This window comes from Marmota marmota, unplaced genomic scaffold, assembly GCF_001458135.2.
Source record: "Marmota marmota marmota unplaced genomic scaffold, marMar, whole genome shotgun sequence".
NCBI classification, from domain to species: Eukaryota; Metazoa; Chordata; class Mammalia; order Rodentia; family Sciuridae; genus Marmota; species Marmota marmota.
Genome location: NW_026000093.1, coordinates 4,991,374 through 5,003,143, shown reverse-complemented (window position 1 = coordinate 5,003,143; position 11,770 = coordinate 4,991,374). Strand labels below are relative to the sequence as shown.

Sequence of the window (11,770 nt, the reverse complement as noted above, 5' to 3'; positions counted from 1 at the left end):
CCTTTACTGTGGATTAGATTTATGTTTTTAACATGGGTGGTCTTTCCAGATATTTATTTGGATTTTATGGTTTAAAATGCAAAATAAAATCTTATAAGTCAGTAAAAATTCATCCTGCCTATGATTCTAATAGATGTGGGAATCAGGTAAATTCAGAGGGAAAAAAAAGAGAAAGGCCTAGGTTTCCCTACCTCATTCAGTTTTAGTTTCTCAGCCTGTGCTGTGAAGCCCTGTGCCCATTAACAGCAGCCCCTCCAGGAAAGACAGTGGTGGAGAGGCCCCCAGCCAGCCTCAGGAACCCAGCAGGCACAGAACTTCCCCAACAGCTAGTTCCTGGATCAGCAACAGTGTCTGAAAAGGCTCAGAATTTCCGGACCTTTCTACAGCTGTATTCTTTCATGAACCACAACCACAGAAAGCTTATCAGAGATCAAGCTCAACTATTGATATTAAAACAGAGTCCCTGCAGGCTGGGTGTGTAACTCAGTGGTAGAACACTTGCCTAGCATGCACAAGGCCCTGGGTTCCATCCCCAGCACCATAAAAGGAAAAAAAAAAAAAAAATCCTTAGATTTGTGACCTTAGATCTGAGAGCAGTACTGAGTCTCTTTCTAAGAGGAACTAGCCAACCAAGGCACAGGAGCATCAAAATTAATCATAAAAAAAAATCACCTGTGCTTGATAGCAATTAACTGACAGAAGCAAGTGGCTGAGGCCTTGGCATCATGCTGCCAAGGATTCTATGGTGACCATGATCAGGAATAGCAGGAATAGCTTTTCTAAGTGACTTGGAGTGCTCACAGAAAATGACCAGCTCAGAGGTTTAAACTACCAGACAAGTCACAGTCACAGAACCAAGAAATTTTCCACAGCCTTCCTGAAAGAGCTTCTTATTTCTTGTAGCTGAAAATTATACACAAAACTTAATTGTGAAGGGCTGGGGATGTGGCTCAAGCAGTAGCGCGCTCGCCTGGCATGCGTGTGGCCCGGGTTCGATCCTCAGCACCACATACAAACAAAGATGTTGTGTCTGCCGAAAACTAAAAATTAAATATTAAAATTCTCTCTCTCTCGCTCTCTCTCTCTCAAAAAAAAAAAAAAAACTTAATTGTGAAGGTTGCAGAATTTTAATATAAGTTGAGACCGTAGCTTCACCAAGTCCCTTAAATGAAGAATTAGCATTGATTGATAAGGAATGGAATCTGAGATATTTTTGTTTAATTTTTTGATACTGGAGAGTGAGGCCAGAACTACTCCACCACTGAGCTACATTTGCAGCCCTATTTTTACACAGGACACCAAGGTTCTTCATCCAGGAGGGAGTGTGCGCTTTATTGCCAAATTTGTTCCCCTTATATATCTTTTTAACAGCTGCGGGAAATCACTCAAAAGTGAGGAGGGAAGAGTAATAACTGCGTCCTTGGGTTACCGTCACGTCACCGTCCCCTATCAGGAGGCTCGAACAGGTCAAGATGTTCCCGAGAGACACATATGCTCTAGGCAGATAAACAGGGAACCGCAAGCCCGTGTCACGGCCTTGTGAGCTGGCCACATTGACATGCGTAACAAAGAACTGGGGGTTGAGTCCCCAGGGGCCAGGGCGGGCCTGCTACCAGCATTTCATCCAGCCTGTCTCCACTGTCTTTGGTCCCTACTGCAAGACAGTGGGCAGACAGCTCCATAATAATGACTCTCAGCGACTAGAGCCACCTTTTTCTCTGCACACATACACACCACACAACACCCCAAGTCAGACCCTACCTCAGACTTGGTTAAGCTCCCTAGATCCCTGGGTATCCCTGGCCCAGAGCTTTGAGAAGTCAGAAGACTTGAGCCCATTGCCTCCGGACCTCAGCATCCCAGGGTATCTGACCTCCCTCCTCACAGGGAAGGCATGAAGAAAATTCTGCAAACACCTCAAGACACTGTGGACTTGTAGAAAGAGTGAAATGGAAATGCAATGGTTTACTCTTTCCCTCAAGTCACTCTGTACTGTTCAAACATTTTTATTTTTCCTCTTTCTTTTTTCACCCTGGTATTGGGGGTTGAACTCATGGGCACTCTAGAACTGAGCTACATTCCCAGCTGTTATTACTTTTTAAATTTTGAGATAGGAAAGGCGTGCAGTTTGGGAAGATCAAGGCAATTCTCTGCTCCAATAATTGTGGGTTTTATTCACACAAAGATTATTGCAGGTTTATGGTAGATGAGGTTTGCTTCCAATTTATTATACATTATTCTATGAAGCATTTTTCATTATTCCGAATTTGTGTGAAAGATGATGTCGTTAGCAGGCAAGAAACAGAATGTGGCTAGGGAGTTTACCAAAAAACAATTGGTTCGAAGCCATGCTTACTGATGATTATCCTTATTGGAACAGGGACAAAAAAAGAGAACTGGTTATGTATTAGCCAAAATCAAATTGTGATTTAAAAGCATTAATTTGGTTAACCAAATGTATGCGTGTGATTAAAATGCAATATTGCTGTGATTATAATGCAATCAGCAAATTATTAAACTGCAATCAAAATGTAAACAAGTCCTATCTGTCTGCCAGGAGACTCCTCAGCTCATTATTTTAACTGGATCTGTAAACTAGTTTTTAGTAAATAGACTCTTTCATATTTCTCAACTGTCACATTCCATTTTTTTCCCTTTTAATTTGTTAACTGAAAGAAAATACCAAGAGGGACTTTTTTTTTTAATGTAGAAATAAAATATTAAAAAAAAAAAAAAACTGTAGTGTATCTTTCCAAATGTAATTCTTTTTTTTTTTAAGAGAGAGAACTTTTTAATATTCATTTTTTTAGTTTTCGGCGGACACAACATCTTTGTTTTTGTATGTGGTGCTGAGGATCAAACCCAGGCTGCACGCATTCCAGGCGAGCGCGCTACCGCTTGAGCCACATCCCCAGCCCTCCAAATGTAATTCTTAAAAGTATGCAGATCAGGTTTTAAATCTGTATAAAGATTGATGTGCTAAAAGGAAAAAAAAAATAAAGCAAAACATCTTGCTCACATGTTTAAATCACAAAGATTAAGGAACATGTTAATGTCTAATGAGCTTAACACTATCTTCATGATTGATAAATTAGTTTACAAATTAATTTTAAAATACAACAGTATATAAATGTGCCTTTCCCTCAACACAAACATCTTAAAAATATTTTCAGCAGATGTAGCAATGTTAAGATCTCCAAAATATAACTAGAAAAACAGTTATTTTATTTAAATCATACATGTAAACCAAATTCCTAGCTCTCTTTTTTCTGCCCACATCTTAAAAAACACCTTGGGGCTGGGGATGTAGCTCAGTGGTACAGCACCTGCCTAGTACCCTTAATTGCTAGGTAGAGTGCCTAGTGATACAAAAAAAAATTAAAAAATACCTTACTGTTTTTGTGATCCTAAATCATATAAGAAGGAAATCTAAACTCTAAAATATTTTACCCACCCTATCCCTATGCCCTAAAAGAAAACCTAGAATATTTTCATCAACAATGTCCTCATTTCTATTTCCACTTAACATTAAAGTGCCTATTGTTTAATATGAACCATCCTCTCCAGGCGTCTGAGGCATCCTGTAATCTAAGCTTCAATAAAGCTTTGTTCTTTATTGGGGGAAAAAAAATCTTGTAAGAAGCTCTGACTCTAACTGTGGTGTTGTAACGTAGGTGGGTTGGGCTGTCTTCAAAAGGTTGAGACACAAAGAGCTCATTTTCATCTAAGCAAAACAGAAAGTCTTGGAATTGTTTCCTTTGACAAGGGTGAGGTCCCACTAGCAGTTAGGGATTTGAGGCTTCACTTCCAGACAGCCAGCTTGAGAGCATGCATTGTCTCACTGCCTAGAACACTTCGGAGTCATCTTCAAACTGACCTAGTGGTTAAGGAAATTATGACACCTCGTTTCTATGGTATGTCTTCACCCTTGAAATAACAATCTACTGAGCTAAAGAAAAAAATGGTAAAATATAACTTCCAATTCTCACCTTTTAAACATTCAAACTTATATAAAAAAATCACTGGATAAATATTATTAGGTATTTTACTATCATATTCATGCAAAAGATTTCATGAAGGGCTGAGGGTGTAGCTCAGTGGTAGAGTGCTTGCCTAACATGTGTGAGGCCCTGAGTTTTATCCCCAGCACCACAAAAAATAAAAATAAAATAAATTAAAAAATCATGAGTCTACTTTTTTCACATCTGCCTTTAAATTTGTCATATTATTCTGATGTTTTATTCATTCTATAACTTATACATTTGAGTTGTTTCTGGTTGTTAATAATTTATGCCACTGTTTTTATACAAATGTTTTTCCACCTTCAGAATAAATAAGATGAATTGCTTATGCAACAGATAAAACAAAAAAGATTAAAAATCATTATATTAGTAATATTAGCTGGGCATGATGGCACACACCTGTAATCCCAGTCACTCAGGAGGCCAAGGCAGAAGGATTGCAAGTTCAAGACCAGCCTCCACAATTTAGTGAGGCCCTAAGCAACTTAGCAAGGACCTTTCTCAAAACATAAATAAAAGGACCGAGAATGTAGCTCAGTGGTAAAATACCGCATGTTCAATTCCCAGTACAAAGAAAAAAAAATAATATGTTAAAGAAAGAGTTCATCATAAGGACTCAGGAGACTAAAGCTGGAGGATCACAAGTTTAAGGCCAGCCTCAGCAATTCAGCAAAACCTTGTCTCAAAATAAAAAGTAAAGAGGGATAAAGATGTAACATAGTGGAACAATGCCCCTAGGTTCAATTCCTAGTAGTGCAGGGAGAAAAAAAAAACATTAAGAAAATACTATGAAGGCCCTGTGCAGTGGAACATGCCTGTAATCCTAGCCACTTGGGAGGCTGAGGAAGGAGGACTGAAAATTTGAGGGCCAGCCTCAGCAACTTAGTGAGACCCTGTCTCAGAATGAAAAAAGAGGTGGGGATATAGTTCAATGTTAGAGTCAAATCAGCTGGCTGTAATGGCACACACCTGTAATCCCCAGTGCCCCAAAATCATGGAACTCAACACTAAAATAGGCAAATTTTATTCTACATAAGTTATATTTAATAAACATGATTTTAAAAATGATTTCAGCTGGGCATGGTGGTACTTGCTAGAAATCCCAGTGAATCAGAAGGCTTAGGCAGAAGTGTTCCAAGTTCAAGGCCAGTCCAGGTAATTTAGGGAGATCCTGTCTCAAACAACAACTAATAGAGATCAGAGCTGGGGAAGCAGCTCAATAGTAGAGCATTCGCCTAACTTATGTGAAGCCTTGGTTCAATTACCAGCACCAAAGGAAAAATACTGGGGAGGGGGGTTGGGGGGGACAGGAGGAGGGTACTGGGGATTGAACTCAGGAGCACTCAACCACTGCGACACGTCCCCAGCCCTATTTTGTATTTTATTTAGAGACAGGGTCCCTCTGAGTTGGTTAACACCTCGACATTGTTGAAGCTGGCTTTGAACTCGAGATCCTCCTGTCTCAGGGGTTCAGGATGCTCCTGAGCACAGAATTCCTGTGGACACGAGACACATGGGAGCTCAGAGGAACTCAGAATGAGGACAAGCTGAGCATGTTACATCCAGGACTGACAATTCTGAGAGCCTACATTTTCCATGTGAACCAGAATTTGTTTAGAGCAGAGAGAGAGGTATGCTGAGAAACAGAAACCACAAAGATGACCCATGAAACCCTGTGTTCTTGCCAGTAGGATGATGACGTGGAAGAAACGGAAAGAGACACTCTCTTTGTCTCCTAGTCCTACCTCATTCATCAGTAAGCCAAGGGCAGGGGACCTTGGCAAAATGTACACACGTAAACTAAAAATAAATGACTCCAGAGGCTAAGGCAAGAGGATCACAAGTTCAGAGCCAGATTTGGCAAGTTTGAGGTTTGTCTGGGCAACTCAGCTAGATCCCGTCTCAAAATTAAAACTATAAAGAGGGTTGGGGATGTAGCTCAGTGGTGAAGTGCCCTGGGTTCAGTCCCCACTACAAAAATAAGAGGAAGAGGAGGAGGAGGAGGAGGAAGAGGAGGAGGAAGCAGTTGTTTTTGTGCAAATGTTCTCACTGTTAAGAATGAAATGTGGTGAGAAAAGCAGGCACATTAAGATTCCTACTTTTCAGTTCTGGTGTAAGTAGGGACGGTCAGAACACTGTATATGTAAACCTGAGTGATTCATTTTTAATTTTTCCTTCTTTCTCCATTTTTTTTTTAGGCCAGCCTTGGCAATTTAGTGAGATCCTGTTTCACAATAAAAAATACAAAAAAGTGCTGAGGATATAGTCTAGTGATAAAGCACCCCCAAGTTCAATCTCCAGTAACAACCAAATATATATGTATGTTTATATATCAACTTGAATAGTCTCCATAATTGAGAAAATGCACTATTTTAGATATATGCCAATATGTTTGACTTAATTCCATCTCAAGTAATATCAGATTCCAAATTAAGAGCGTTTTCTCTAAATTCGATGGTGGAGAAAATTGGTTTCATAAATAGGACTTAGAATTAGATGGAAATGTCTTGGTTCCGTGTTTCAAGAAAGGCAAGTAATGAGTCTCTAGATCATTAAACTCTTAATTTAGAGTTTCTCTGCCGAAACATTATTATTATTAAATAGTGAAAATATTTTAATGCCAATAATATGCTGTGTAGGTTTGAAAGAAAACAACTCATTTGGGGCCTGGGTATGTGACTAAAATATTTAGTCTGCCTAATTCACCACCTAACGTGTTTATGTGAGCATGTTTGATGAAATAATCAGTAAGAATCTAACTTGTTACATTTTAAATCTCTGAGATTACTGTATGACTCCTATGAAATATGATTTGCCCATTCATATGTGTCTTAATTTCACAAAGAATTTAAGAGTCAAATCAGCTGAGGAGGCTGAGACAGGGGGAGCACAAATTTAAGGCCAGCCTTGGCAACTTAGCAAGACCGCTATCTCAAAATTAAAAGGACTAGCTCTATAGCTCAGGGGTAAAGCACCCCTGGATTCAATCCCAAGGCCTTAAAAAAAAAAAAAAAGAAAGAAAGGAGAAAGAGAGAGCGAGCGAGCAGACAAGGCTTCTGCCCACCAATATAGCAGGAAAGACAGGTGGATTACTTTAGGCCCAGTCCTGATATGAGTAAGGACCGTCCGTCTGAGCATCATACATACAATCCTGAGCAATTTCTTTCCTTCTTTTTTTTTTTTTTTTTGAGTACTGAGAATTGAACCCACTTGTGCTTTACCACTGAGCCACATCCCCAGCCCTATTCTTTTCTTTTGAGACAGGGTCTCATTAAGTTTCTGTGGCTGACCTTGAACTTGTGATCCTCCTGTCTCAGCCTCCTGAGTAGCTGGCTTTAAAGGCATGCACCACCACACCTGCCTATCTGAGCAATTTCAAAATAAGCCAGTTGCTTTCTTAGTTTTTCCCAGAACCAGATGCATAAAAGGGGGCTTTGGCTGGGCATGGTAGTGCACATATGTAATCCCAGCAGCTTGGGAGGCTAGGAGGATCACAAAGTCAAAGCCAATCTCAGCAAGTTAGTGAGGCCCTAAGCAACTTAGTGAGACCCTGTCCCAAAAAATAAATAGGGCTGGGGATGAGGCTCAGTGTAAAGCATCCCTGGTTCAATCCCTGTTACCAAAAATAAATAAAAGGAATGTGTGAGTTGAGAGTTAATTCCAAGAACCTCCATAGAACAAATTTAAAAATAAAATTAAAAACAAAAAACACCACCATAGAGGAGTAAGAAGTAAGATAGGAAGAGAAAGAAGTCAAAATGAGTGTGTTATCAAGTGGGTCTTCCTGGGGGTTCCTGAAAGTGAGTACTGTGGCAGCAGGGACACCAGGTGTAGGGTACCAGTGTGCCCCATAGTGACGAAGTGGGTTTCTCAACCTCTCTACATGAGCAGAGACCTTAAGAATACTAAGGTCTGTATTTCATTTGAATTTCACTTGGTTTCTTCCTCCCCCAAAGAAAAAAGCTTTCTACTCCAACTTTCTTCAAGTTTTAGTGCCATGCCTTCTGTTGTGGGGCAGAAAACACACCGAGTCCCAGTTTTGTCCAAATTGAAGAATCTTTATTTAGCCGGCCAGCCAGCGACTTCTCCCTGCAGGACCCATAACTGTCTCTGCAAGGAACAGCCCCAAGCCTGAGCATTTTAGGATATTTAAAGGCAAAAACTACATCTGGGTTGACGTAGCTGTAAGCAAGCAGGTACAGAAGCTGGACTGGGCAGTCAGCAAGACAATGCAATGGGTACATTGGTATCTCCCACGGGACTTTCCAGGTTGACATAGCAGCAAGCAAGCAGAAGAGAAGTGGGTCAAAATGACCTTAGTTGAGTACAAGTTAGAGAATGGTTACTAACGTCTAGACAATCAATCTCTGACAAGGTACATCACCCAAGAAACATGGAAAACAAAGAGAACACTTTTACATTGTATAAGAATTGCTATTTTGTTTTGCCAAGTATGTTATGCTAGGTAACTACTAATGGGTACAGAGGTGGGGCTTTCCCACAGGAGAAGCATTTCTTACATGATGTGGAGTCTCAGGGTAAATGGAGTCTGTTTGGTCATTGCCCATATGGCCTGGCCCATAACATTTCCATTTCTGATTTGGAAGAAAAAGAAAACAGTTTCTTGTGATCCATTTTGCCTCTAATTTTGATTTAACCCAATAAGTGTTAGGACAGAGTATTTTTCATTGCTGTGACAAAATATCTGGGGGAAAAAAAAAACTTAAAGGAGGAATCATTAATTTTGGCTCATGGATTGAGAGAATTCAGTTTGTGGTTATCTGGTTCCAGTGCTTCTGCACCTGAGGTAAGGCAGAACATCTTGGAGGAGATGAAGGAAGAGTATGGCAGAGCAGAACTGCTTAGCTCACAGCAGCTGGGAAACAGGAAGAGAGAAAAAAGCCAGGGAAAAAGTATAGTCCTCAGGGGCACCCTCCTCCCCTCCCAGAAAAAACACACTCCCTTCAACTAAGTCTCCTCTCCTCGAGTACTTTTGTTTTTAGTTCAAATCAAATCACTGGGATTTCAGGTGTGCACCACTGTACCCCGGCTCCACTTCCTACAGTTTCCGCCACTTCCCAAGAGTTCATTCAGCTGTGGCTGCATCCATGGGTTAATCTACTGATGAAATCAGAGCCCTTGGGATCTAATTACTTCCCCAAAACTCCACCTCTGAACATTGCAGCAGTGAGAGTCAAACTCTCCACACATGAGCCTTTGGGGGATATTCCAGATCCAAAGCATAACAAGGAGGTGCTGGGATCATGTCACAGGAGCACACTGGGGCACTGTAGCCACTATTGAATAAGTTGGAGAAGGCTTCTAAAGAGATGAAAGAAAATCTCTGAAGAAAATCTAAAGAACGAAAATCTCTTTATCATGTATAATTATAATACACCAATAAAATATGTGAGAAAGAAAAGAAAGGAAATAAATGAGCAATAAGGAGATGAATTTTAAAATGGTAATGAGGCTTTTTTTTTGGCTTAGCTCTCCAGCCATCTTGGCAGCTGCTGTTAGTTGGGGGTCCTTCAGTATCTAAGGCAGGAAGATGGTGACTGCAAAGAAGATGAAAAGTCTCTGGAGTTGATCAACTCTAGACTCCAGCTTGTAATGAAAAGTGAAAAGCACGTACAAGACGACTCTCAAGATGATCAGACAGGGCAAAGTGAAATAAATTGACCATCCTCACCAACAACTATCCAGCTTTGAGGAAATCTGAAATATGCCATGTTGGCCCAAAACTAGTGTCCATTACTGAAGTGGCAATAACATAGAACTGGGCAGAGCATGTGGAAAATACTACAGAGCATGCACGCGGACTATCATGGATACAGGTGATTCTGATATCATTAGAAGCATGCCAGAACAGACTGGTGAAAAGTAAATCATGCAAAATGTTTAATAAAACTTGCCAGATCTTAATTAAAAATAAATAAACAAACTAAATTGCAACAAAGGCCTAGGTTGTAGCTCAGTGATAGAACATTTGCCCTGAGTTCAATCCCTCTTATTGCAGAAGAAAAAAAAAAAATATATATATATATATATATCAAGATCACTAGACATTGATAAACACATTAAAAGCACTCACCTCTAGGAGTAGGATTTGGGATAAGAAGAGTGGAGTCAGGAAATAAAATGATCGACAATTTAACTCTTAAATCTCTGGACACAAACATGTTACTTCACTAAAAGTAAAGGTAATTTGCCAGGTGTGGTGGAGCATACCTGTAATCCCAGACTCAGGAAGCTGAGGCAGGAGGATTGCAAGTTCAAGGCCATCCTGGGCAACTTGGCAAAACCCTATCTCAAAATAAAAAGGAGTAGGGATGTGGCTCAATGGTACAGCACCCCTGGGTCCAGTCCTCGGGACTACAGAAAAGATAAATTAAAAATAAAAGTAATTTGATTGTAATCTCATAGTGCAATATCTAAATTAATGTGGTTAATTCAGAAGTTTTATTTGCATGATACGCCATAACATGTACATCATTGTTGCCCACGCCTCCTTCTAAAAGAGCGGTTGCAATTTCTGACTGATTGGTAGATAGGCTTTGAAAAGTGTTCTTGCTTCTTTAAAAGGTATTAGAATTATAGTCGATAAAGGCTCATGGCTTTTTAGTGTGTTAAGAGTTTGCTTCAGCTTGGTGCAGTGGTTCATTCTTGTAATCTTAGCAATTCAGGAATCTAAGGCAGGAGGATGGCAAAGTCTCAGCAACTTAATGAAACCTTGGCTCAAGATAAAATAAATATGGCTGGGGATGTTGCTCAGTGATGAAACACTTACCGAACATGTGCAAGGCACAGAGTTTAACCCCCAATACTGAAAAAAAGAAAGCTACTTCAGAGTTTTGTCACACGAGTCTGTGGGCTTGTGTATGCATGCACATGTGTGCATAAGATTTTCCAGTGATTACTAGAAAATAATCAGTATTTTATAAGTCCTTGAAGAACGTTAAGTGCAAATAAACTGAATATTTTTCCCAAGAAATTCTCTGAATGACAGATACATCTCTTTTTATTTTATTATTTTTTTGATACTGGGGATTGAACCCAGGGGAACTCAAACCCCTAAGCCACACCACCAGCCATATTTTTGTATTTTATTTAGAGACAAGGTCTCACGGAGTTGCTAAGCACCTCGCCATTGCTGAGGCTGGCTTTGAACTTGCAATGCTCCTGCCTCAGCCTCTAGAGCCGCTGGGATTACAGGCATGCGCCACTGCACCCGGCAGATATGTCTCCTATTGGACATTAGTAATTGAAATGCAAAGGTATCTGTACATCTCTTAACTGTCACAAATAACATACAATCTATCAAAATACTGTTCCATAGGGTATATTACCTTAGACATAGAATGGCAATACTAGACAGTAGTTGCCTAAAGATTTTTCTATGGTGTTGGTGGATTTCCACTGTGTTACCACCTCCCACACTCAGTCCCCTTGATAATCTTTGATGAATATTTTTTAAAGAATTTTTTTCACAACACCTATATTGTATTTATTTATTTATTTTTGTGTGGTGCTGAGGATCAAACCCAGCCACGTGCTAGGCAAGCACACATACTAGGCAAGCACTCTACCACTGAGCTATAACCCCAGCTCATCTTTGATGAATATTTTCACAACAGCTGATCAGAGTTGATTAAAACCACATACTAGAATTGTAATGCAAAAAAATACATAAATAAATGAATAATTTTTTAAAAAAATCTAAAAATAAATAAATAAAAAAAAACCCC

At 39.8% G+C, this 11,770-nt stretch overlaps 1 pseudogene; it reads left to right on the top strand.

Moving 5' to 3' along the window:
* Positions 1 to 5,497: 5,497 nt before the first annotated feature.
* Positions 5,498 to 9,918, top strand: LOC107142247 (annotated as a pseudogene).
* Positions 9,919 to 11,770: the final 1,852 nt, after the last annotated feature.